The following is a 27,278-nucleotide window of genomic DNA, read 5'->3' as shown; positions in this document are numbered from 1 at the left end:
AACAACAGAAATAAAAAAGTATTTTAAAAAGCATAAAATTTATGTAACAGATTATATAAACTTGTAATACATAGTGTACAGTAAGAGAGATCAATTGACAACTCCAGATACAATACACTTCACAATAATGGAACACAAATTGACAAAACTTGCTCAGAAATATGAGATTTGTTTTAAAATTATCCAACCTTAATTTATTTGTCAAAAAATATTTGATTCATCAAACTCAGCATGGTATACCAGAAAACCCTAGTGCATATCATGATTTTTCATGTGTTATAAATGAGCCAATTGCTGCCAGGCAGCTAGTATATTTGCTGCATAACATGTACTTCTTTTATTTTCACTTTTTTTATGTGAATGAACAGTGCTGCCATATTAAGTTTTATTATTGACTTGATGACACCCAAAGCAAAATAATTCATAAGATTCAGGATAAGATTCTTTCAGTAATAACACAAAGGGATTACATAAATTAAAGAATGGTATGATGGTTTAAAATGGTTGAACCTAAGCTGATAGTGACCAAGAGATACACCAGTCACAAAAACAAAGTCAAAATCCTACAATTCAGTACTTGGATATCATTAACAAAGTACACAGTTTGAAAACAGAAGGCTGCTGAAACTAACAAGCAGTATTACCACTAAGAATTTCATCATCATCTTCATAATGTGATTTGGCAAAGTGACAGATAATTATGTGAGATTTACATAACTAAAATTGCATTATCACAGTCCTCTCTTATTTTTCATATTCAGGATTTCATCAAGGCTGTGTGTGGAATTTACCAGATAATCAGGATCTTGTGATTTTTTGTGGTTTGTCAATTCTACTGACATAACTTCTGAGAGCCTAAAGAATCAAGAACAAAGAGAAGAATGTAAGCAACATAGCCAGTAGCCATACCAAAAGAAGGACTAACTTTCTAACAATGGAAACGCCATTTAGCAAAGCATACGAAGTTACAAGGATCTTTTTGAAAATCTGAAGGCTAACAAGTAAGTAATTTTTCCCCAGATCTACTTTTTAAATAGACCCTTATATCAGAAAATTGAGGGTAATGAAAATCCAGTCCAAGCAAGAACATCAGTCAGAGAACCAACTGATAATGGATAATTAATGTTTCTTCACATGGACTAGAAATCTACATATCAGTTTATTTAAAACTTCTACTTAAAGGTTAAATAAATAAATTTCTTTTTAGTAATCAGGAATTATAAAATGATTGCCAAGATGCAGAAACTCACTAATCCTGATCAAGTTTCAAGTTTTACATAGGAATTAATGCATGCAACATACAAGACAATTCCAAATATTTAGAGTAGGTTAACATTTTTTTCAGTTACGTTTTGTTATCCAATAAGAAAACTCTGTAGTAAGTTAACAGTTTTATCAGTTAAGTTTCATTATTAATAAGAGTACTCTAACAATAATCAAAACATTAACATCATACAAAGATAAACTTTCATACAATTAAAACTATAGTAATTCATCATAAAAATGTAATATAAAGATAAGTTGATTATTTACAGTTAAATTAATCAAACATCTTTATTTCCTCAATATACCTCTTGTTTACGGAGTTCCTCTTCTCGAGCTTGAATCAATGACTCTTGGTGACATCTAGCTGCTTCTTCAACTTTTCTTCGATTTAGTTCTTCCTCCCTTTCCCATTCCAAACGAGTTTTTTCTGCTTCTAATTCTCTTAGACGCAATGCAAGTTTTTCTCCTAATAAAAAAGAATATTGATATATAAAAACAACTAAGAAAAAATTTTTGATAGCTAAAATAACATAATACCACATTATATTGCAAGTTAATAATAAAATTGATAATTCTTAAACTCATAACAACTGGCTCATTGTGTATGAAATTATTCATAAATAGTACTGTCTTGAAAATAAAAATATAGTTTAATAAATAAAATTTAATTTGCATTGAAATTTATTTACTATTTCATATAAATATTTTTGTGGTTAAAAATGTCTTTTACTCCCTTTAAACACCCCCAAGGCAACCAGTCCTCGCCATTAAGCAAAACACAGTCACCTCGAAGTGCCGTGGCAGGACTCTCTGCCCAACCTAGCCAGTCCCCTTCTGGGGCTTTCCCACCGGGGTCTCCCCAACTTCACTAGGACACACCGACTTCCTCTTCCAGGTAGCCTATATGCCTTTCCGCTAAGGAGCTACTCATCCTGTTCCTACTCTAACAGTTCCAGATGTGCATTTCGCACGTCCTTTACTTCATGACCCACTCATACCTTGAAGGGTTTTTTATGCCATTAAAAAATGTCAGATTTAAAAAGTTAGCTACTATGACCAATTTCTCACATGATTGGAGGCTCTCTGGCAGGTTGTCGGGGAGACGGACCCAGTCGAGGTGGTGTCTATTAGACTGGCTTTTGGAGCAACAAAAGTAGTGATGGTGGCGATACCGGCATTTAATACAGGGACACTGTATCAAAGGGCCAGCTGAATGTTGGATGGGTGGTCGCAGGGTTTCCCACCCGATTATCCAAAGAAAGGTGTTTTAGATGCTGGGTGCCAGGACACCAGGCTGCAACATGTAGCGGCCAGGATAGGTCAAAGCTATGCTTCAACTGTGGTGATTCTGGCCATTAAGGAAAGACTGCACCCACGCCGCGAAGAATCTCGCATGTGATAAGGAGAGTCATGCTTTTGAAGGTAAGAGCTGCAGGGTGTCCTCCCACGTATGAATATCATTCAGATAAACGCCGCATGGAGACTATGGAAGGAATTTAGGAATGGGGCTTGGACACGGCGATTGCTCCCTACGATTAAACCTTGGGTGGAGAGAACCTATGGTGAGGGAATACAAGCTAACCCAGTTCCTTACAGGAGATGGGTGTTTCTGCTCTTACCTCAAGAAGTACAGACAGACAGAGTCAAACCTGTGTGTCTACTATGAACAGGTTGACTCCATTGAACATACAGTCTTCAAATGCCACCACTGAGAGCAACCACGGGCAGAATGTTATCAGACTCTGGGACATCTAGATCCTGATAACGTTATGGGCTACATGCTCAGGTCCAGGAGTAGCTGGGCTGTGGTAGATGGGCATGATCATGGACATCATCAAGAGTAAACGGGTGGACAGGTAGTGCATGATGACCAGTCTCCAGGAGTGGACAGTGGATGGGCCCCAGGAGTGGGGCCCATCCAGGTTGTCGCCTGCCAATTACTCTCGGTGAACGTCAGATCCTGCTGCTCAGAAATCGGCAGTATGTGTATCCTGCACCCGTCCCATAGGAATCATGTTAATGCCTTGCGGCCAGGTCCATTACGGCCTAGCCCTGTATGAACTTCCTGTACTTCCTGTACAGGCCTTGCAGCCTGTACTAAGCGGCAAGGCCTCTACTGGCCTTGCGGCCAGTTCATACAGTAAGAAGGGGGAGACTGGGAGGTTTTTTATTGGATGTGAGCCCCACACTACCATCAGAGTGGGCCTGATGGCGGCTAATAGAGGTTTTCCCTCCCCCTACGGAAAAAAAAACATGTAATAAACATTGTTTTACAAACATTTTTTTATGGTTCTGAAACTCAAATACAGTTTTGCATCATGATCAATTTTTTTCTAAAATTTTAACAGTTTAAAGTAAAATATTTTTATACTATACTAGCTTTTAAAGTATCAGTAATGTTATTATTAATAAAAAAAAAATATATATATACTAATATTTTTGCATTTCAGTTATCAAGCAATTAGGGTAAGAGAATCATTTACCTTTTCTACGCTATTTTTCTTCATATTTTTCACAAAACAAAATAAAAATTAACATCTAAAAGAAAATTCATTTATATAAGAAACACAACCCTCAAAAAAAATGCTCTTGAATGTTCTGAGATTCGAAACATGTGATGTGACCTACCTTGAAAGCTGTAAGAATGACAATTTTATGAAGTATATAGACGCAAAAACACCTTAGGATGTGTCATCATAGATCAACAATCTAAGGAGTCAGTAATTCTGCAACACAATAATGCTCGGCATCATGCAAAAGTTCTTGTGAAGTTGAAATTTATATCTACTCCACACCCTTTATCCTAATCAGATTTGGCACCATCTAATTTTCACTTTTCCAACATTAAAGAGTGATATTAACGGTATTCATTTCATCACAGATGATGAACTGAAGGACAGTAAGATGGTAGATCAAGGAAAAACCACCAGCATTCTTCATCAACAGAATGAGAAAACTGGTTTACCATTGGCAGAAATAAGAAGCTGTAAATACGATTACACAGAAATATAAATGTAAATCTTTTTTTAGGAAATAAAATGTACTTTTATACCATATTTGTTTCACTTGTCAATTATGAGGGATTGTGCTTTATATTTCATCCATTCCTTGTAAATGGTATTTCTTATTCCTCTGTTGGGTTGACTTTTTTTTAATTAAGATTTTTTTAATAATCAAGACTGTTAAAAAAAATATTACTGAATTATTAATGTATTCTAATGTATATTAATTTATTGCTTATTTTATTTATAAAATTATTCTTATTATTATTATAATAATTCATTTTGTCAATTTCCCAAACATGGCTACCGCTGATACATTTAATAAATGATTAAAAAATCAAAATCCACCTTATCAGAAAATTAAGTGAGACTTGAGATCTGATTTATTTCAAAACCATCGAGTTAAAATACAAGGCATACTCATAAAGTAAGGGCCGTTTGGTCATTAAAAAAAACTAACTAATGAGAAAAGGTTTTTACTTACACTTTTAACTACATATCTACTTCACTTTTCCACAGAACTGCCATTCAGTTCTAAGCACTTTTCGTAATACTGCAACAGTTTCTTTAACCCCTCTGCACAAAAGTTTGCCACCTGGGAACTGAACCAGTTGATAATGGCAGACTTGAGTTCCTCGTCATTTTCAAACCTTGTCCACCAAGCCACTTTTTCAAATGCAAGAAGAAATAGTCGCTAGGTTCAAGGTTGGGACTATATGGAGGGTGGTCAAAAGATTTCAAATGAAAACCTTGAATCTTCTTCTTGGTTAAGATAGCAGTGTGAGGACATGTTGTCGTGAAGGAGGATTATGCCGGACAACAGCTTCCTGCATTGTTGATTTTGGATTGGACATCTCAGTTTGGTGAGCATTTCGCAGTACACGTCAGCTGTATTGTTGATTCATGTTCCATGAAATCAACCAAAATAATGCCCTTTTTGTCCCTAAAAATGGTAGCCAACATTTTTCATCTCGAGTACGGAGATTGCTAAAACTTTTTCAGTTTTGGGGAATTTGAATGGCACCACTGCATTGACTGTTGGTTTGATATCCACGTCTTGCCACCCGTAACAATGTGGGAAAACAAATCATTTCCATCTTGTCGATAGCGCTCATCCACTGCACACTCTTTGCTCTTTGTGTTGGTCGGTGAGCATTTTTGGTACCCATCTTACACACAATTTGTGATATCTGAGCTTTTCTGTGCCAATCGTGTAGGTAGAGATGCATCCAACAAACGGAAATTTATCATCCAGAGCAGTAATCATCAATCACCGATCTCAGTTCACTTTGCAGTTTTCGGTTTACTTGTTCAATAATTTCATCGGTCTGAATTCTGGGCCTGCCACTCCACTCTTCATCATGCACATCTGTGTGGCCACTTTTAAAGTCTCGACACCATTGTCTAACCTTTCCTTCACTTATTACTGTAGATACGTGCATACACTTGGCACAACTCCTGATGAATTTCAGCAGCTGAAGATCCTTTTGCACACAAAAATTGAATCACAGTGTGCACTTTACAACTGGCTGGAGAAATGATTGTCGCAGATATTGTGAACTGCATTCATCTGTAGGCAAACGACTACTAAATCAAAACAACTGCAGTGGCTTTATAAACAGCTGATAGATGACCCTGCATATGTGAAACTGTGTTCAGATCTGCTAATATTTAAATAAAAGCCGACAGCCCTTACTTTATGAATATGCCTCATATTATAAATAAGTTAAAAAATTAAAATGATGTCAGAAGTTAAAATACTTATGCAGTCATGAATGTCTGCATTTTAACAATTTACTCAGAATAGTACTGCTACTCTATTAATAGTATAATATTTTAACTCCAGTTGATGGTTTTGAAATAAATCGTAAGATCTTGAGTCACACTTAATTTGCTGGTAAGGTGTATTTTCATTTTTTAATAATTTATTTATCTTGTCTTGATTCTATTTGGTTGTATTTAATATTAAAATGTTTCTACCATATTTATATGAATAAGACAGATATATATTTTATCATTCACAATGTGGTGTAACACATAAATTAACACTACAAAATATTACTCAAAATAATATTAACGTAAGAAAATTACATATAATATATGTAAACATGCATCTTATTAAATATTTACCAGAAAGATCAATTGATTGAATTTCTGAACTAAGACCATCTGGTACAGTTGTTAAAGCAGCATTACTACATTCAGCAACTTTTTTACCCGATACCCATTTACATCTGCATACTGATGGACAATTTGACCAATTATCTGCTGCTCCTACTGCTCCCATTAATAATACTACAAGCAACCATGATCCATCAGTTCCCATAATTATTCTGTAACAATAAAAATGCATATTTAATAAATAAAAAATATTAAATTAATATTACTGCTAAAATTATCAATCATCTCATAGTTTTAAAAGCATTTTTATTTATTGCAGTATCACTTAAATATTACACAACTATAAATAATATTTTAAAAAATTTACAAGCTTATCACATCAACAAGGATCATGTTAATATTTGTTATAGCAACAGCAGTGATGATATAAAAAGCTTCTAGTATTTTATTTTTAATGTAATATTAGATTATAAATTTAACTAAGGATATATGTACTAATACAAAAGATCTTACAGTACTTTTACTGATAGAGCGCGATTCTATCAGTTAATTTTTTAAATAAACAAAATTTAATTGTAGTTGGATAAATAGCAATAATAATTACATCATAAATCACAAAGAATTATTTTAAAATGTCTTTATTATAATAAAAGTATGCAATTACCAAAATTAAATATATTCAAAAAATTATTTGCTGCATCAATGAGCTTTTTTTTTTATTCCTCAAAATATAACCAAGATACCAATTTTCAGAAAACTTATTTTTGTTTGAATACAAACTAGATTTTATTGACAACTGAAAGAAAACTAAAAAACACAATATGTAAGCACAGAATACCTAAATGTCAAACAGGAATTGACAAACACAGAATAAAATCACACAGGAATTTTGTAAGATGAAACCTAAATATGTGGTTTTGAATTGCAAAAATAAAGCCATAGCATAACTACAATGTCTATAGTTTAAACAACCTCTACAAGGTTGACAGACAATTTTTTTATAAATAATGTTGTTCATTACAAAGTCACTGTGATAAAATGTCTTATCAGTAAGAGTGAATGTCACCTGGACATTGGTGTGCTTATTGGTGCATGCAGTTAAGACATTTAACTTAGAAAAAAGAACCACAGATGCGTCTGTGGTTCTTTTTTCTGGCTTTCCTGCGGAGAAAGCCAGAAAGAATTTATTGTTCAGTTCAGTCTGAACAGATTCTCAACTGAAACAGTTTGAACTTCATTTTTGAAATTTGAGTAATTCATTGTCCATTCCTTTAAAAAAGAGATGTTTCTGCAGTTTCATGAAGTAGAATCAAGAACTAAAATAATAAATATAAAAATAATAATAATAAATAAAATGTCAGATGGAAATAACAAAAAATCAATAAAATAGTTTCATAAGATCATTAAAAATGAAAACAAAAATATAAAATTTAACAATTTAAAAAAAAATGTTCTAGAAAAGTTGAAACAACTAAAACTATGCATTTACAGAAATTTAAATTAAATAATTTTGTTCTTTTAAACAATAAATTTTTATGAAATTACAGTAATCAGTAAAATTTTAGAGGTTTAAAAAGTAAAGAGTATATTATCATTTCTTACCGTTGCTATGAAATGTCTTGTTATATAATCATATATTTTCCATGCATCTGTATCAAGTTCTTTTTGACTGGCTGGTTTCATGGGTGTTATCGGCGGATGATCCCCTGCATCATGACCTTTACGAGGTCGATTAATACCATCCGATAAAATTGACCTCACCTCATTACCCCAATCTGAACTATTCTGTTGCTGACGTAATACACCTCTGAAAAAAAATCAGAATTTTTTTGTCCATAATAAAATCACAGAATACTACCACGGGTCAATAAGTTTAAGATTTTTTAAAGAACAGAGAAAAGGAATTCTCAGATTGAAGTATATTTACAATATGTGAATGTATTTGCGGAAAAGAATTTGTTCTTTGAAAAGTCTATTCCAAGCTAAAAAAAAAAATCTTTAACAAATTTTCACCTTTTCCATAAACCTTTATATGTAAAAATTCCATTTGATTTAGCTTGCACCATTTTATTTCCTACTGATACTGCTTTTATCCCAATTTTGTCATATAAAAACAAATATAAATACAATATTTATGCTTCCTGTAATCAAGGGTTTAGAGTATTATAAACCTTAGATTTACAAAAACTGTTCCAGTCTATAAAAAAAATTATGTAAAGCAAAAACTAGAATAAAAGTTATAAAAAATTGAAAATTCTATAATTCCATATTTAAGAAAAACAATTTAAAAAATTTTTTTAAATCAATTTTTTTTTGAAATAAGCACCAATAAAATATTTTCTGGGCCATTTGAAATGGGAAGATCCAATTTACACACACAAACTAAACAACTAATTATATTTAAAATCTAATATACATAAAATTTGTTTATCGATCCCGTACAATTTTTTTATCTGCCCTGCCTCATGTCATGAACATCTCCATTCTCTTCAATTTCCCACTGCTAAATTTGAGTTCTTGATAGTTCCCATTAATACACATATTAACACTATATTTACATCAGTGTCACACTTAGATGAATTTACTTCATTATTACTTTTGCAGTCTTTTATTCTAAAGTCTGAGAAAATTATAAGAAATGAGAAAAAGTTTAGTGTGATCAAGAAGTATAAAAAATATCAAAGTAAACGTTGCATAAGGTAACCAAAATTTTCTAAAATAAAAAAATTCTAGGAACCAAACAAAATTCATTTAGATTTGATGATTATAAAAAAAAATTGCAGCTAAATTACAAAATTACCATTACAAAAAGTATAAACAATGTAATACTTACATTAAATCAAAGCTGTCAGGATAGTCTGTTGTTTCAGTACGTGGATAACTGATATACCCTTGAGTATACAATTTTTCTGCAACCTGCATAGCATGATGAGGCTCTAAGCCAAGTCCAGAACTCGCAACTCTCATCAGCTCAACGGTGTTCAATGCAATCGGCCGTGATTTCGTCTTCTCTTTCAAAACGACGCTGGAAACTCTTTTCGGCATCGATAACTGAGTATCAGCTGATTTCCAAAAAAACTGCCGATTACCAACTGTTAAAATTTTTTTTTAAATTTTTTAACTCAACCAATTAAATTAAACTTAAAATAAAACTTATACCCCCAACTGAATTTATACCTAATAAATAATAATTATTATTAATTTGTATTAATAATGTAAAATTATAGCTCATCAATTTTCTCCACAAACGTCATATTGTTAATACGTCGTACTACTGCCAGCTCTTGGAGAAAGTGAAATCTGTCTACATGAACAAAAGACGTCATCAGACATTAATAGTTATATATGATTCTCCTTTACAGTAATGCCAGACTTCATTAGTCACTAGCATTTCAGCCATAAACTGGGCAAAATTTACTAAGGAAAACTTGTAACATCCCTTCAGACAGTTCAATTTATCCCTCTGTGATTTCTTTTTGTTCGGGCGATTGATGAAGACACTGAAAGAATACAGATTCCACAACGACAAAAAAGTATAGAAGTTCATGCACAACTGGCTAGTGACATTTCCTCAAAACTTTTATGATGAAGGGACCCTCCTCAAGCTCCACACACACACACACACACACACACACACACAGGGAAAAATAAATAGAACTACTATATAGAGAAGCAATTAATACGTTTTGTATTTTTGTCCGGAACTAATACAAGGGTTGTCTGAAAACTTTTGAGCCTAACATAGAGACATATTTTTTCTGTCAAATATAGTTTTATTTTTCAATAACGTCTCCTTTCAAGTTGAAACAGTATTACCAGTGATGCTCTAATCTCTTTAACCCTTCCAAATAGTAGCTGGCCTCTTTCTCCATAAAATAAGCATTTATGTAAGCAATAACCTTCTCGTCCAATGAAAATCTCTTTCCACCAAGCGAAACATTAAGGTTAGGAAACAAAAAAAGTTGCTTGAGGCCATTACGGTAAATAAAATAAGTGTTGAACAAATTCAAAGTGCAATTTGTGAATTTTAGCTACGGCGACTGTCGAAGTGTGAGCAGGCAATGCGCCCAAATTTGCTTTTCAATCAGGGCGCATTGCCCTGATTGAAAAGCACGTTCTTCTTCTACAAATGTGGTCGTTTTTTTGCAATTTCTGCCTTCAGCTTGTAAAGTAATGATGCGTAATACTGTACCGTTATTGTTTTACCTTTATAAAGATAATCTTTAAACAAAATTCCGTTACTATCCCAAAAAACACCTTCTCGGCCGATGGAACTATCTTCGCCTTTCTCAGAGTAGATTCACCCTTTACAGTCCACATTCTGATTGTTTCGTCTCAGGATTACAGTGGTGGATCCACATTTTATCTACAGTTAAGAATCGACAAAAAAAAGTGAATTTGTTTTGCTTAATCTTCTCCAGCAGGGACTTAGAAATCTTCATTCGAATACGTTTCTGGTTCAAAGTGAGCAATTGCAGCACCCAACACGCAGATTGCTTATGCATATCCAATTCTTCAGTTAATATATGAAAAATGTTCTTTCAATATGCCCATAGTCTCTGCCATCTCTCTAACCTTAATTCATCGGTCATCCAGTAGCATTTGGTGAATGTTTTCGATGATATTGGTAGTGATTGCAGTTTTTGGCTATCCCAAACGCTCGTCATCAACCAAGCTGCTATGACAATGTTTAAATTTAGCAGCCCACCTTTTCACAATGGCAAATGATGGGACAGAGTACCCGTTAACAGCATCCAACTCTGTTTTAATTTGCGTCTGCGAACTGCCTTTCAAGAGTAAGTATTTATTCATGGGACGATATTCAATATTTCCCATTTTCACAAAAACACTCACAATGACTTACTCAAATGATTATCAAACAATAACCGAGTGTCCAAAATTGGCTAAAATTTTAGCGAGTACCTTTCAACAGATGCATGAATACATTTCCCTAACATTTGTTGACAAGTACTGCCATCTTCATGTTGAGGCTCAAAACTTCTGAGACAACCCTCTTAAATGTTAAAAACATGAGGTTCAAATTTGACTGACCTAATATCTCTAGAAGGTGGCCCTAAATCAAGGTAAAAAATAGATATAAGGTTCCAATAATCTCAATTGAACATTTAGAAATATCTTAAATGAATCAGTTTCTATTCAGAAAATCCCTACTTATAAAGTTCCACAGTTTGTATATATTAAACAATTTTGGTTTTTCACTGTGTAAAAATTGTATCCACTGTCCTCTATTTTGGTTTTCTTAAATAATCATATAGCCAATGATACACATAAATTGTTCAGTCATGTTCAGATGAATTGTTTTGTAATTTATACATGAAAGAGCTATTCTAGAGGTAAAGAGGATCACAATAATCATGTTGTGCAAATACATTACAAACTCATGGAATAATTCAAATACAAGTAGCATAGTTCTCCAGTTAATGCCGTTTGCTGTACTTGATCCCAAATGCATTCTTTCTTCTGTTTATCCCTCGTTACCCCTCTGTATTTGTCTTAAAATTATTAATACAACATTATACCAATATAAAATGTGTTTTTTATATAAGCCCATTTAAAAATAACAAAATATATAAAAATAAAATATGTTAACATAATAACTCATACCTGTAGAATCCAATAAAGTTCTGGTTTAAATGTCTGAATTTCATCATGCCGCTGTGCACAAAATCCTAAAGTCGGTGTTTGACAAGGTCCAAGGTCCATACGAGATTAACGAAGCATCTAAATCACCATATTTACCCTGTAAATGCATATTAAAAAAATGATTTAAAATACTACACGATGATGTTGATATAAGGGAAGAGAATTATATAAACCCTACAGATGAATCTAATATTTCCATAAAATATAAACATCTAATTAATTTAAATAGTAGGCACTGTTTACAATGATCATATTATAACAAATAAAAACTGCTCATAACATCCTAATGTAAAAGTACAAGAAACACCAATATAACTGCTACTTATTAAGATTATACTGCCTCACATGATGTTTACGAAAAACTGTAATGTACCAAATGATCTTGCCTAATTACAGAAAACCAGCTATAATATTGTTAACTAGACCCAATAAGCAGTATGACTGACTCTGTTCAATCTTCAGTCTAAATTTAAAGTCAGAAGATATTTTTAAGTAATTATTTTAAATTCTTTTTTCCATATTTTTTTTTAACTATAATTTAATGACACCCCAAAAAAATTATTTGTCATTTTTCCTAGCATTGTAAGTATTCCAGTTAGTTACCTGTAATAATCATAAACAAAATTGATTCAATTAAACATTAAAATTGTATTTATATATATATATATATATGAGATCTGTTCAAGACTTATCTGATTATAGGCCATGAAAAAAAGGTAGTTTATCTAATAGTCCTAATTTTCTTTAAAACAGTCCCTCGTTTGACTCCACACATTTAACCCAGCGTTCATTACATTACTGGGAACATTTTTTGTACTCCTCTTTTTAAACAGCTACAACCATTAACCAGCCATTATATCAGAATCTTGGGGAAGAATAAAAAATCATAAGAAGCTATGTTTAATGAATAGAGCATGGCCAATTTGAGTAATTCTGTGCTTAACAAAGAGATTCTGGATTAAACATGATGACGGGTTACTCTGTCTTGCAACTGCCACTGTGGGATTCTTACAGAAATGGTCTCTTGAAGAAACTTCAGATAATATTGTTTGTCAAGGTTGAATTTATTTTGGCCTTCTAATGCATATTTGTAATGCAGAACTTCATAGCAGTTGAAAAAACTATCACCACTTTCACATAATTCTCATTTGTCTTGCTATCTTTAGCCATGGGGTTGATGGTGACTTTAACAGTAAAAACTGAGGTTTGGTTTCTGGGTTATAACACCAGTTATCATGCTCTTAAGGAAGTTAGAATCATCTCTGGCATATTCCAACATGTCCTGTACAATATAAAAATGAACTTCTTGTTCAATCAAATGTAGCTTTGGCACAAAGTTCCTCTCTAAGGATACCTATATCATCTGATAAAATCATACTATGGGACCACTACTAATCCCAGAGTCATTTCTAATTCCTAATATCAAATGACTACATGCAGGTAGTCTAATTTTTGGAAGTATAGTTAGTTTTCATGCAGATTGGAAAGAATATTTCAGATGGAGGTGAAGGGACAGGTGATGGAATAAACCATACAGTTGATAAGTGGGGTAATCTACACACAACTGATTGATTGATGACAACCAATCATTTTCTTATAAATCATAACAGTAAATTCCTCTTCCTTCCTGTATAATATCTGTTACACATGCTTTCCAACACCAACAAGTACAAAAATGCAGACAAAATGCTTACCCAAATATGCTTACAAAATTTAAACTAAATTATACTAGTACTCAGCCAAATTTTACCACTCACATTCAAATACATTTCAAGAAAAAAAATATGGACAGACATTTTTGAACAGAACTCTTACGTTTATTTGCATTTTCAGAATTACTTAAAACTCAGACATTTTTAATTTAGCAACTGATAGTATCACATAAGATAGTTAACCAATAAATAGGCAAACAACTTGTATTATATCGAGATCTGTTATGTCTTTCAAAGTACATATACACTAATAACAGTACAATTTGAAGCAAAACAATCTATATTCAATTATAGATTGTTATAGAATAATAAAATGTCAATCTATGAGAATAAAAATTTTCTTTTCATATTACCTGAAAAAACTTAGTTTGATAACGTGTAAAAGCACATCCAATTCTAAGATCAAGCTCTTGTCTTGCATCAACACTTCTAGCTTCATTTTCATTCGGTTTACCAAGATTTTGCATCGCTGCCTTAATATCTTTTTCAGTAATTGCTGAGAAATGTGCTCTATATACTACCTGAAAAATATACTAAAAAGTGTAAAAATTGTCTACAAGAGCTAAAAGTATACACAAAAAAAAAAGAAATTTACATCAAATCGTTAACAAATTTTTTTGAGAAATACAGTTCTGTAGTAGAAGTGGGAGTTAGAATTGTTAGAATAGTATTCTATTTTCCTAGTTATCAAGTAAAACAAAATTAATATCAACAACTTTTTACACCAAAAACAAAACCTTTAAGAAAATGGTTAATTAGTTAAAAATAAAAATGTTTATGTAATCTGGAGATTTCTTTGGTTTTTAAGAAGTATTCATATGTGTAACAACATTTTTTGGTTTAAACCAACCTGATAAAATATGATTTCTGTAAGTATTTAGGTATTACACGTATTTAATGTTTATTTAAAATCAAATTCCAAATTTATAGATTTTTGGTGTTTCTGAATAACTTGAATTAAAAAAAAAAAAACAATTGTTTAAATTTTCAAAAAATTACAATAAATACACTTTTAGTGTAATTTTCTGGTATTTAAACCCAATAACCAAAATTATGAATTGTTTATTTTTCATATTTTTATGTAAAAATATTTCTAATTTTATGACAGCTAAATAAATGTTTAAAAAAATCTGATTATTTCTATACTTTAGTAGGACTTAATGAAAGTTGAACAGTGGGACTATTGTTTTGGGTTTTAGTTCTTTTCCTAATTATATTATTTTAAACCATGCTGATTCATATTTATTTTATTAAATATAAAATTATTTGTTTGATATATTTAAATTTTTTTTACATTTAATTTTTCAAGTCAAGATGCTCAACAAAATAAAACAATAACCAAAATGTTTAATTAGCATATTAGCATCACAATTTCAAAAAATATTTTTTTGACTTTTTGAAAATTTGGAGCTCATGCATCAGAAGGCTTTTTTTTATATAAACTAACACTGATTTTACATAAATGAAAATCAACATTTAAAAAGCCTTCTTTAATTTGTTCAATTTGGGAGCCATCAGGGAGGGAGGTATTGAGTTATTTTAGTGACTTTACTGTTTAACAAATATGTTTTGAGCAATAAAATTTGAAATTGCTAAAAAAAAATTATTCTGGGGCTCTCATATTCAAGGGCAAGGTAAAATTTTCATTCAAATAAAATTAATTTTAAATAAAGTGGTGATAATAAATTTAAAACAGAACTTTTAAAAAATATTAAGTAAGCCGTAATTACATAAACTAAATTATAATTTTCTAAAGGGGGTGAAAATTTTGGGCTAATTTCTTTTTTCGTATTAATAAGGGCTATCAAAAATTTGAGAATTTTACATTTCAAATGCAACTTGCAAGTTGGATTTAAACTTTTAAATAATTTTTTTAAAAATTAAAAAAATATATTTTTTGTTACTACAGAACATTGGAGGGGTATGGGGAAAAGATTTTATATTGGTTTGATGGCCTATCGATATAGAACATGCAGATGTAAAAAATTCCCATTAACTCCTTTTCTGGAGCAAGCTGTAATTAAAAAAAATAAAAATATATAATCATTTTTTGAGAAAGGGGTGAACATTAAATAAAATTTTCTGGTAATTTGTGATCTTGATAAAAAAAATTTTAACTTTAGTAACAAAATTTTTTGCTTAAGTGTCCCCAGTAAAGATTTGAAATCTTATTTCGGCCAAAACACCTCTATTCCTTTTTTCATTTTTGCAAAAATTTAATACATTTTTTCTCTCTGAAGTTTATCTACGAAGTTTGATGAAAATTGGTCAGTGAAGTACAATCATAAGATCAAATACAGGCCAACATAAATATGAAAATACAGGTAAATATGAAACCGGAATTTTTTATAGAAAAAACACATTCATTGTATGAAAATGATAAAGAATATTTTATTCAAAATATTATCCATCGCTAGCAATACATTTTCCCATCTCAGACAATTTATGAATGCCACGCCAAAAAAATGCTCTTTTGAGGCAAACCAGCCATCAAGCCATTTTCATAACAAGTGAAGTGCTGATCAGCAAGTGCGTGTCCCATCGATGCAAATAAATAATAGTCGGACGGAGCCAAGTCTAGCGAGTAAGCTGCATGCAAAAGTATTTTCCAACTGAATGCCTCAATCATTTCCTTGGCCAGTATTGCTGCGTGTGATGGTGCATTATCATGAAGCAAAATCACTTTGTGTTGCCTTTTTTGATATTCTGGTTGTTTTTCACGCAGGTTGATTCAAATTGATCATTTGTTGTCGACAGCATTCAGTATTAACGGTTTCGCCAGGTTTCAGCAGCTTATAATAGATCACATCCTTCTGATCCCACCAAACACAGAGCATTGTCTTCTTTCCATAGCCTTGAAATCAATGTTGATGGTTTGCCTGGAGTTACCCATAATCTTTTATGCTTACAATTCTCAAAATATATACACTTTTCATCACCAGTCACAATTCGATGGAGAACTGACTTTCTTTTCTACCCAGCGAGCAGAATTTCACAAGTGGTTTTTCAGTTTTCTTGCTGTCTTTCATACAGTTCATGAGGAACCCATTTTCCCATCTTCTGGATCTTTCCGATGGCTTTCAAATGTAAGGGAGACAGCTTCTCGTGCTATATTTAATTGATCTGCGAGTTGTTGCATTTGAGCACCATCCTCATTTGACAATACTTGTAATTCGCTGACTTCAAAGCTTTTTTGGTGGTCTTCCACGTTCTTCATTCTCATGTCAAAATCACCACTTTTGAATTTTTTTTTTAAACCACTCAAAGCACTGTGTATACCAAGAGCATGCTCACTGTAAGCTTCGACAAGCATTCGATGCGATTCTGCAGCAGTTTTATTTAAATGGTAACAGAAAATCAATGCTGTCCACAAATCATAGATTTACAATTTATTTACATCTCTAGTTTATTAAATTTTTTTAAATGTCCCTGTAAGACACAAAACTTAAAAAATACCTTTTTAAGGTAATACCTTAAATACCTTCTTTTTTGGACTGATTTATATAGTTTCCAGTTATAACTAAAGCAACATATATCAGTAAAACCAGGAAAGTAATAATGAAGCCATTAGAACAAATTTTGAGCTGATATTCAGATTCAGTATCTGAAACACATATGAATCAAGCAACCAAACTCAAGCATTTGTTAAATCTTTGTTGACCAATATAATTATTTTTAAATAGATAGTTATAAGAAATTGACACTGCATCAATATAAACTCATATTAATACAATATATAACTCATATTAGTGTTTCTCCAGTAACAACTAATTTAAATAAAACTAAACAAAAAATGAAGATAATTTTTTATTTTATGAAAATGATTTTCATGTGTAAAAAACAAGCATATTAAAATTAAAAAAACATTAACATTTTGAAAAATTTAGCTTTTAAATTTTATGAATTTACTTATAACTATGAAGATGATGCAAATTTATATAAATATTCACTTTCATAAATACAAATGAACTTGATTCAATACATTACATCATCATTGTAAGGTGACCGCCTCATTGAATTCTGTACAGCATTCATAACTTCATAACAAATATTCTCTCCTTCTTTATCACAATCCAACCACAATACTAAATAATCACAGCCACGAGCTTCTTGTGTTAAGAACTGTGGCATTCTTAATTTTGGTACAGCTTCTTTTTTTTCTGTGGGACATGTAAACAATTCAACCTGAAAAATAAAAAATTCTTATTTCAACAGAATTTTGAAATAAATCCCATTTTTCAGTTGTTGGTATTTTATTCACTGCAGCAATTTTTACGCATTTATATAAACAAATTTTGTTGCTTAATCGCAAACATCTATTGTTACTGTAATTAAAAGTTATAAACAACCTGTCATTATAAGCTATAGTTTATTGAATAATCTGAAATACAAGTTTTCTCAAAAATCACAAATTGTTTTCAAGAATAACAAGTATTTCAAACAAACATTTATTACTGGGAAAATTTAAAAATAATACTTCATGTACCCTTTTATTCAGTGGAACAATATACTAACAACACATCGGCTCATAGTGTCTATTAAAAACAGGCTGAATAAAAAAGAACACATATGTATTATTCAGTCCCATAAGTCATACTGTCATTAAGTTTCACTCCAAGGACTAACTGTACAAATGAACATCATTACTCTCAGAGATTCAACTGGTGCTTTTCATACTCCAGTTGTTTTACATGTACCACAGTCAAAAAAAAAAGATATTGAGAAAAATAATATATTCAACAGCTCAAAACAAAGATTTTACTCAGCTCAAAATTCAAAAAAATTTATTTGAAGAAAATTAAGCAATTTGAAGATGGATTCAAATCTGCTTAATTCTTATCCCTGACATTTTTTTGTAAAATACACATCCAGAAAATATATATAAAAAACTGTTTCCTCAAGATAGAGAAGAGCTCCAATTTATAATAACAGAAATTGTTAACATTTGGAAAAATAGTATTCTTCAGGCCACTTGAGATTGTCCAATCCTGATATTAGTGAATGCAAACTTGGCATTGTTTTAGTATAGCAGTGTCACAGAGGCTGCAATTATTTGGAGAAAGGTTTCACCATATAGCATGAACTTGGGGTCTGAAATACCGCTGGTGGTTTGGCAACATTCACCAGCATGGCTGATGGAAAGAAGCAATCCGATGGTATTAACACTGTTATCGCTGAAGATCTCCCTGGTAGAGTTTCAAATTAGTTAGTAGTTGATAGTTGCAAAAATAATCGCCATCTGATAGTTTTTGAATTAAATGATGGACTCTGTGAGATCTATAGAGGTAGAGTTAACGTCCCTAAGTTTACAGAACGCATTTTGTTCACTTCCTGCACAGAAGAGCATACTAACCGAACATTTACATTCTTTTGCTACAATATTAGGTCAGAGCCTAGATAAGCGAAAAATTGAAGAGCTAGCAGAGAAAGTTTCTTTGGCTATAATTCAGAGTAAAGAAAAGCAGGCCAAAAGTTCAGATCAAGAAGCATGATGGACTCAGAAATCGACTGCAAGAAATAGAAGGTGAATTGGCTAAAACATAGCACTCAAACCCAGTCTTACCAACTGCCCAGTATCAAAGAGATAAGTGATTATTTTATTAGTACAGTTCTTCTAAACACGGTCTGTTGTCAAGGAGCACAGAAGTGAAGATCCATAGGGAGTTGTAGATAGGTTATTATAACACAAGTGAAAGATATTCTTCTACCTGCTCTCTCGACTCAGTATAGTGCAGCCTTCAACAAAGAACAGATAAACTACTCTAATGAATGATCAGCTGCCTAATAATAATGAAGCAAATGAAATCATACCAGTATGTCCAAGGTAAATTGCAAGATTCAAAGTGGAGAGTAGGTCTTCAGAAATCAAAGTGGAAATCACACAGGTAAAACAGTCTTGGGACTCTTTTACCTGGGCTATACCAATATAGCCAAGGGGACTCAGCAGAATTATGTGCCTGCTAACTCAAGAGTTTATGTCAAAATACTGACTAGGATTTTTAACAGAATGCTCAAAGTTTATTTTTCTCAACTGTTGTTAATGTAGAAACAAAATTTTTCCTGTTTGAATAGCATTAAAAATAAAATTAAATTATTAAAATAAGAAAACAAGTAATCAACAGAAATAAAAAAATACTACATCAATTTAATTAACATTAAATACAAATAAAAATAAATACTTACAGGATCAACTCTGTCCCAATTATTATATTTTCCAATAAAATCTAAACTCATAACATGACCACAAACTGATATCATTTTGAAATTGACCATCTCATTTTTAAACTGACCATTCCATTCATGAACAGAACATGCACCATTATTTCCTTCAACATAAAAATAAATATAAAAATGCAACAAAGAAATATACAATAAATGTACAATAGAATCACTGATTAATCTACTATGCCTCTAAAATAATAATAGTAATTTAGCTACAGAAAAGACAAGAAATTTCAAAACACTGCAAATCCCTTATCATCATGATGGAATTGTAATAACTAACTTTTTATCAAGAAACCCCAACTCATTTGACCCTGATCAGGATTGGGATTTATTCATATACATTATATAAGTTCAATTCTACATTACCAAGCAAAAGCTTCAAAATTCAGGTGATAAAATAATACTGACAAAATTATTAATATAATGCTACTTTCTTAAAGCTCAATTTGTGCAGTTTAGTCAACACCAAAAAACTGGTCTAGTCCAGGAGATCCAGTACAAGGTAATTTTGTAATTAGGATGTTTTAAAATATAATGATGATTACAAAGTTATGAGAGGGGTATTCAAACAAATTTCAATTTGACATGCCTACTATTCATCATTATTAACTTCCAGATAACGCATATTCTCCTATAAATAATCAGCAATTGAAGAAAAATCAGTACACAAAGTAACAATTCTATTAGAGTAGCAACCAGATGTCCAAAATGGTATGCTAAACATTTTCACAATTAACAGCAAATTTGTACTAAATTATTAGGTTATCAGCCAAAAAAAAATATTATTTAAATCATATGAGTTAAAATCTTGTAATCCTATAAAAATTAAGCATCTTCTCCCTGAGAATTTTATTTAGAACAATAATTAAACTGAAGATAATAAATCTTATGACTAATTGAAATTTTAAAAAGTGGATTTTAACTGAATGAATAGACAAAATTCAGTACATAAAATCAAACAATAATTTCTACACACAGCTTGGACAACGTTTCATAGTAACCAGATGTTTGCGAGATGTAAGGTTATATCTCCCGGAGGTTACATCTCACCAGCAGAAAGGTTTTTCTGCTGGAATAGTACATAATTTTCTCTAAACCAGTTACTTCAAAATAGTATTTTAATAAAATTCAGATATTTTTATAAATATCTGTGTATTAAGAAGTTTTAAGATGTGAATACTACACAATAATACTAGACTTTTACCAAACCCTTAGAATACTGCACAAAATTACTTCATTTTTACTGACACCCTTAGGTTTAGTTTTCCAAACCAACAAATTTCTAATTCAGCTGATATACTTTGACTAGCAAAAAACTTCAAACATATTGATGATAAATAATAAACACAAATTGAAGAATCACATAACAAAAAAAGGAAGTCATCCATTAATTTTATGCTATAAAAAAAATTTGTTTATACTTATTTATTTACAGATTTTTTTTAATGTCAAAAGAATATAACCATCAAAGTTTGTTTAGATACAATATAAACAGTAAAGGATAAAATTTTGACTAAATTATTATTTTGTATATGTGTATAACTTAATATTTTTATTCACTGTATGTATAATGTGGATAAATGAATATTAAAACATTTTATGGACATACCCTAATCAAGCAATTTTCTGTTAATATGAAAGGTTTATTTTTATTCATGACAATTTTTCTATTGTTGCAGGAAAATTCACAGAACTATGGAAATATTCAATAGTGGAAAGGACACAGATTGGATACCAGATTCCACTTAAAAAGTTTATTATAATTGTATACATTAACTCTTTTTCTCAACTCTATTCTGACAATAAAAAATTCCATGGTCAAACTAACAACAAAAACTGGCAATACAAATCATAATTTTCATTAACAGGTACATTCTATGGTAACAAACATGTAATAAGATAAACCCTGAAGAAAGATTAATTAAAAACTTGTGAGCGTACAAATTCTATCCGAAATATTTCGGTTATAAAGATAATATCAAATTCATTAAACTGGTTCAGGCCAGTGAAGGTGGTACTACACACGCAATTACAGAATGCAAAATTAAAACTTGACAAAAAAAACGAACAGCCAGAAGATGAACATGACCCTAACTAAGCAGAATAAGGGACCAGTAAGAAAAACATATCAATAGAACAAAACTACGCTTAACTTCAACTAATATAGATTACCTTTCTTTGATGTATTCCTGTAATTCCTGTAATTTCACATTTTAAAATTTAACTATGTAGTTTTTTTTTAATATAAACAAAGTCTATCTATTATTGTATATCGCACTTTATAAGACAATATATTAAATTGTTTCTTTAAAAACAATGTTTATTCAAGTCGTAACATCATAAATGTTACATTAGGAGCGGTAGATATGCAGTTACATGGATAACAAAAAGTAACTGCATTTGCTTGGAAATAGAATCCTTAACCAAGGAAAACCTTGGTGAGAGCAGCATTGCAAAATAGAAAATTATAAATAAAAAGAAGTGATTGTAGAACCACTTTATAAATACACACATACACACACATACATTAATAATAACATTGATGCGAATGTGCAGATCAAATCTACAATAAGATGTCACTACATATTTAAATATATGTTAATTGAAGTATGCAAACAAAATTCAGCTTTATCTAATTAGTATATTATTTGAATAGTCATAAATAGAATAATATTGTTTCTGCAAGAGGAAATCTTTCAATTTAATTTTCTATAAATTGATTCAAACAAATTTAAAAAACTGAAACATATTAATGACTTTTTATACAGATTATTATGCTGTGCATACAAAAAATAAACAATTGTGTCCCTCTGATTTAATAAGTGAATAATGCTATTAAAAGTCAAAGGCAAATATTCCAAATCTGAAGTACATGCAAATTAAAAATTTATCAAAAATCAATTTACCAGTACCAAACAAAGATTTGTTAGTCAATTTTTGTATCTTGGAAATTCATCTGACTTTTTCAAGTAGCCCCCTTGAGTTTAACTTATATTTTGTTAGGAATTAAACATAGGCATAATAAATATTTAACAATGATGCCAACTTTAGTAGTTGAAATAAGATTTTAAATGAAATACTGTGGTTCAATTATGCTGTAAACAAAATCAATCTGATTCTAAGAAAATGGAATTGTCTAAAAATGCACACAAAAATTGTATACTATGAGAAATAAATATACCGCTTTTATCAGTAATGGGAGTGTTAGCACATATGATTAGCAGCAGTATTCTACTGTTTATCTACTACTTAGAAGCACATTATAATAGTTCTATATATATTTACAGTTAAGATGTTTATAATACATCCAATAGATGATTTTTTGAACTATTAATGCAGAATCCTGTTAAGTAAAAAATACATAAACAGTGGTGTCATTAATAAATAGGATAATAAAAAAATGGTGTACTATTTTGAGCAAGATCAAAAAAATTTTTAAATGATTATTTGTTTTTAAAAAATAAATGTTTTACAAGCATATTTTCTTGTTGTAAACACATCCATACAAATCTATTTACCAAAATTAAAAAGATATAGCCACACAAAGAAAAATCATTTCAACAACAAAATAATAAAACTAAAATTAATAATAATAAAATAACAAACAAATAAATTACATGCTGTATTGGATATATTACATTAAATTCATTTGAAACAATCATTTCATACACAAAGCCCCAATTTTGTTCAATTTTTACAATTTCTAATCGTTTCAATATCAGATGTTCATTCAATGCTGTATTTCTGTGTTTAATTTGGAAGAAAAATTTAAAAAAATAAAAAATCAGTTCAAAATTACTAATTAATGCTACTAAAATTAACATTTTTGACTAAGTATCATAAACAATGGTATCATTGATTAGACGTATAAGATGATGAGTTATTTATCTCTTCCATCAGTAATAATAGAGGAAACTATAAGATTAACAAAATTCCATGGTGAAGTGATACTATCTCTGCTTTTCATTCAGAGATTCCAGTTTCAAATCTGATATTTCAGACACTATGATATTTAAGATATTTGATTTTTCTCATGATACAAAATACATTACCATCCATTAAACTGTTATTGACCTTCCTCTGTATATATTTCATTATAATTTTACTGCCTTGTTCTTGTTCAAAAAATTTCATATTAATATTGATTTTTGAGTTATAATTGAACATTACTTTTTTTAGATTATTTTACTTATACATATAGATAATCAAAAATTTTATTTTAAATTCAATTTAGACAATAGGTTGGAATTAGATAATTCCAGCTACATTACAAAATCTGATCAACAATAACATTTTCTAAAGATAGCTATAACACTATCATTAAATGCGATCTACAGAATAGCAATAATAAAAAAAAACTGTAAAATAATAATTTACTCAAATTTTTTCCAGAATTTTGTACCATGTTTACTTATGCAGTAGAAGGGAAAAGTTACGCAATAAACTATCTTTTTCATAACCTTCTATGTTGTTCTCTAAGGTATTATGATAACGTTGTCAGTTTTTTAAACATGAAGGTTTTGAACTCAAATTCTGGCCAAGCCTACCATTTATCATGTAAACTTCAAAATTAATCTCTTATACACAACTACAATAATTGGAAAATGCTTCTTGTTTCTTGGGAAAATAGAGATACACAAATATACAAAAAAAAGGCAAGACATATAATTTTCTTTTGAGAAAACTTAAAAGCCATTTAAGGATCTAAACAACTCCAATGATAAGTACAATGAACTCTCTTGAATATTTATTCATTTTCAGTATATATATATATATATGCACAAATACATCTTCACAATGTAAAAAAAAAAAAGAGACCAAATACATATTAATTGATCATAATAAGTACATTAGTATTTACAACCAAGGCTTGATCAAGATAGATAAAACTGTTAATAGAAAAATCATAAACTCTCTTGGAAGGTAAGATCTAACAAAGTTTCATGTAATGTTGTAAAATTTCACCCCAAAAGAAATAACGATATAAAATAGGTCTAAGAAAATTAGTGATCATAACTGAAATTAATTTTTTAGAATCAAAATCATAATCATTTGAAGAACAAATTTTCTAATGTAAAAAAAGAAAAAAACTGTAACTTACAACAGTCATTCAGCTTGTATTATCATCTTTTATGGGCAATTCAAAAACTTTTTAAAATATTTCATTCAACTTTTACGTATAACAAAATGTGTTTATTTCAAATAATTAATAAAAATAGAACATGAATAAACATTATAATAAGCTTATAGTTAACACATCATAATATGAAATTAAGAAAATATCACATAATATAAATTACTATTAACCAACATATAAGAAAATACCCAGCACATTGTTTTGATTTATTTAAAACTATCTATGGAAACTAGAACACTTACAATACCTTAGCCAGCATTCTATGATATATTTATTACACAATTGAACAGTTGTAATCGTGACAACTGGAAGATGTATGGACAATTTTAATGAGATAGTAATTTTTAGAAGTAATTTACAAAGTTCCAGAGATATGCCAAAAAGATTCATATCACTAAAATATTATATAAACCCATGTCATATGGTACATGGGAACTGTCTCAATATATATGACAAGTAATAAATATTTATAATAGAAAATAATACTGTATGGAGTGAGGATAGTAAAATAATATGGAGTGTGGAGTGAGGAGTGAGGAGTGAGGAGTGAGGAGTGAGGAGTGTGGAGTGTGGAGTGTGTTTTCAGCCGTGTTTCTACGCTGGTCTACAGCTCCATGTCTGTGCTAAAATGTTGTCCTCCTAGGCAGCGTTTCATGTGAACAAAGAGGTGAAAATCAGATGGAGCCAAGTCCGGGCTATATGGTGGGTGATCAAACACTTCCCAACAAAAACGCTGCAGGAGCTTCTTTGTTACAGCTGCAGTGTGTGGCCAAGTATTGTCATGAAGAAAGACAATGCCTGATGACAACATTCCTCTTTGCTTATTCTGAATTGCCCTTCGTTGATGTTGAAGAGTCACGCAGTATGGGGCTGCAGTGATGGTCATGCCATGTTCCGCGAATTCCACCAAGAGAACTCCATTCCGGTCCCAGAACACAGTAGCCATACAGTTTCTGTTGGAGAAGGTTCGCTTGAACTTCTTTGGTTTATTGGGAGAATGAGAATGCATCCACTGTTTGGATTGTTCTTTTGTTTCTTCAGTTTCAAAATGGACCATGTCTCGTCTCCTGTGACAATTTTATCAAATAATCTTCTCCTTCATTGTGGTTGCACTGGAGAAACGTTAGGGAGGCGTCCATTCTCATTGTTTTGTGATGGTCGGACAGCATCTTGGGAACCCATCTCGCACACAGTTTCCAGTACTGAAGTCTCTCACTCACAATGGTGTAGAGAGCTGACCTTGAAATTTCAGGAAACGAATCGCTCAGTATAGAAATTGTGAATCGACGATTTTCTCGAATTGCCTCATCCACTCTCTCAACGAGATCATCGGTTGACACTTGCTTCCTTCCTTGACCGCCTGCATCATGAACATCTGTACGTCCTGCTTTAAAGTTCCTGCACCATTGTTGCACTTTGCTGTCACTCATTGAAGCTTCAACGTACACATTACTTATTCGTTGATGAATTTCAGCTGCATTACACCCCTCTGCCTGAAGAAATCGAATTACCGCATGCACTTCACAATTGGCGGGAGATGCTATTGTTGTAGACATGTTTACGTGCTAGCTGCGTGTTCAGAACTAAATGAAGTGATGCGGCATGATTGAAGGCCATACCTAAAAACGCTGTGCAGCACACATGCGGAAAGGTTCATCCGATTTTTACGCGGGTTTTTATTTCGCGACCGATTGGACCTTGAAAAAAAAATAACCCTCGTATGTTAGGGTGAAACAGTAGTCTGAGTGAATGAAGATGGATGCAAAAGCCACAAGTGATTTCATAAAATTATATTTAGTAAATTTATTTCTGTTTATTTTAATTGAAAGTCTTTCAATTTTGATTAAGTATGCAACAATTAATTTCAAAAAATAATAAAAACCATAAAAAATGCCACTATTCATGAATTTATTGAAAAATCTTGCAATAACATAAAGTTTTCATTTTTAAACATTTCATTATCTTATTATGAATTATTTATTAATAATCAAATTATAAAAAAAATTCATACCACGTACAGAACAAATAAACCTTTTTTAAATTTGTATCTAGGAAAGTTAAAATAATCTCTTTCTATTAGTAACACAGTAAATATCAGATACTTAGTCTACTCTTGTAAGTGATGTTTCAAGTTCAGGTAAAGAATGTAAA

General features: G+C 30.9%; 1 protein-coding gene and 1 pseudogene across 1 annotated transcript in view; one reads left to right on the top strand and one right to left on the bottom strand.

Moving 5' to 3' along the window:
* Positions 1–27,278, top strand: part of LOC142330586 (T-complex protein 1 subunit beta-like) — a 63,123-nt gene that overhangs the window by 22,624 nt on the left and 13,221 nt on the right. The window lies entirely within an intron of this gene.
* Positions 6,457–25,386, bottom strand: LOC142330345 (DNA topoisomerase 3-beta-1-like; annotated as a pseudogene).

The sequence above is a fragment of the Lycorma delicatula genome, chromosome 9 (genome assembly GCF_047948215.1).
Source record: "Lycorma delicatula isolate Av1 chromosome 9, ASM4794821v1, whole genome shotgun sequence".
Classification (NCBI taxonomy): Eukaryota; Metazoa; Arthropoda; class Insecta; order Hemiptera; family Fulgoridae; genus Lycorma; species Lycorma delicatula.
Note: the sequence above shows the minus strand (reverse complement) of the source record. Positions and strands in the feature narration are given on the sequence as shown.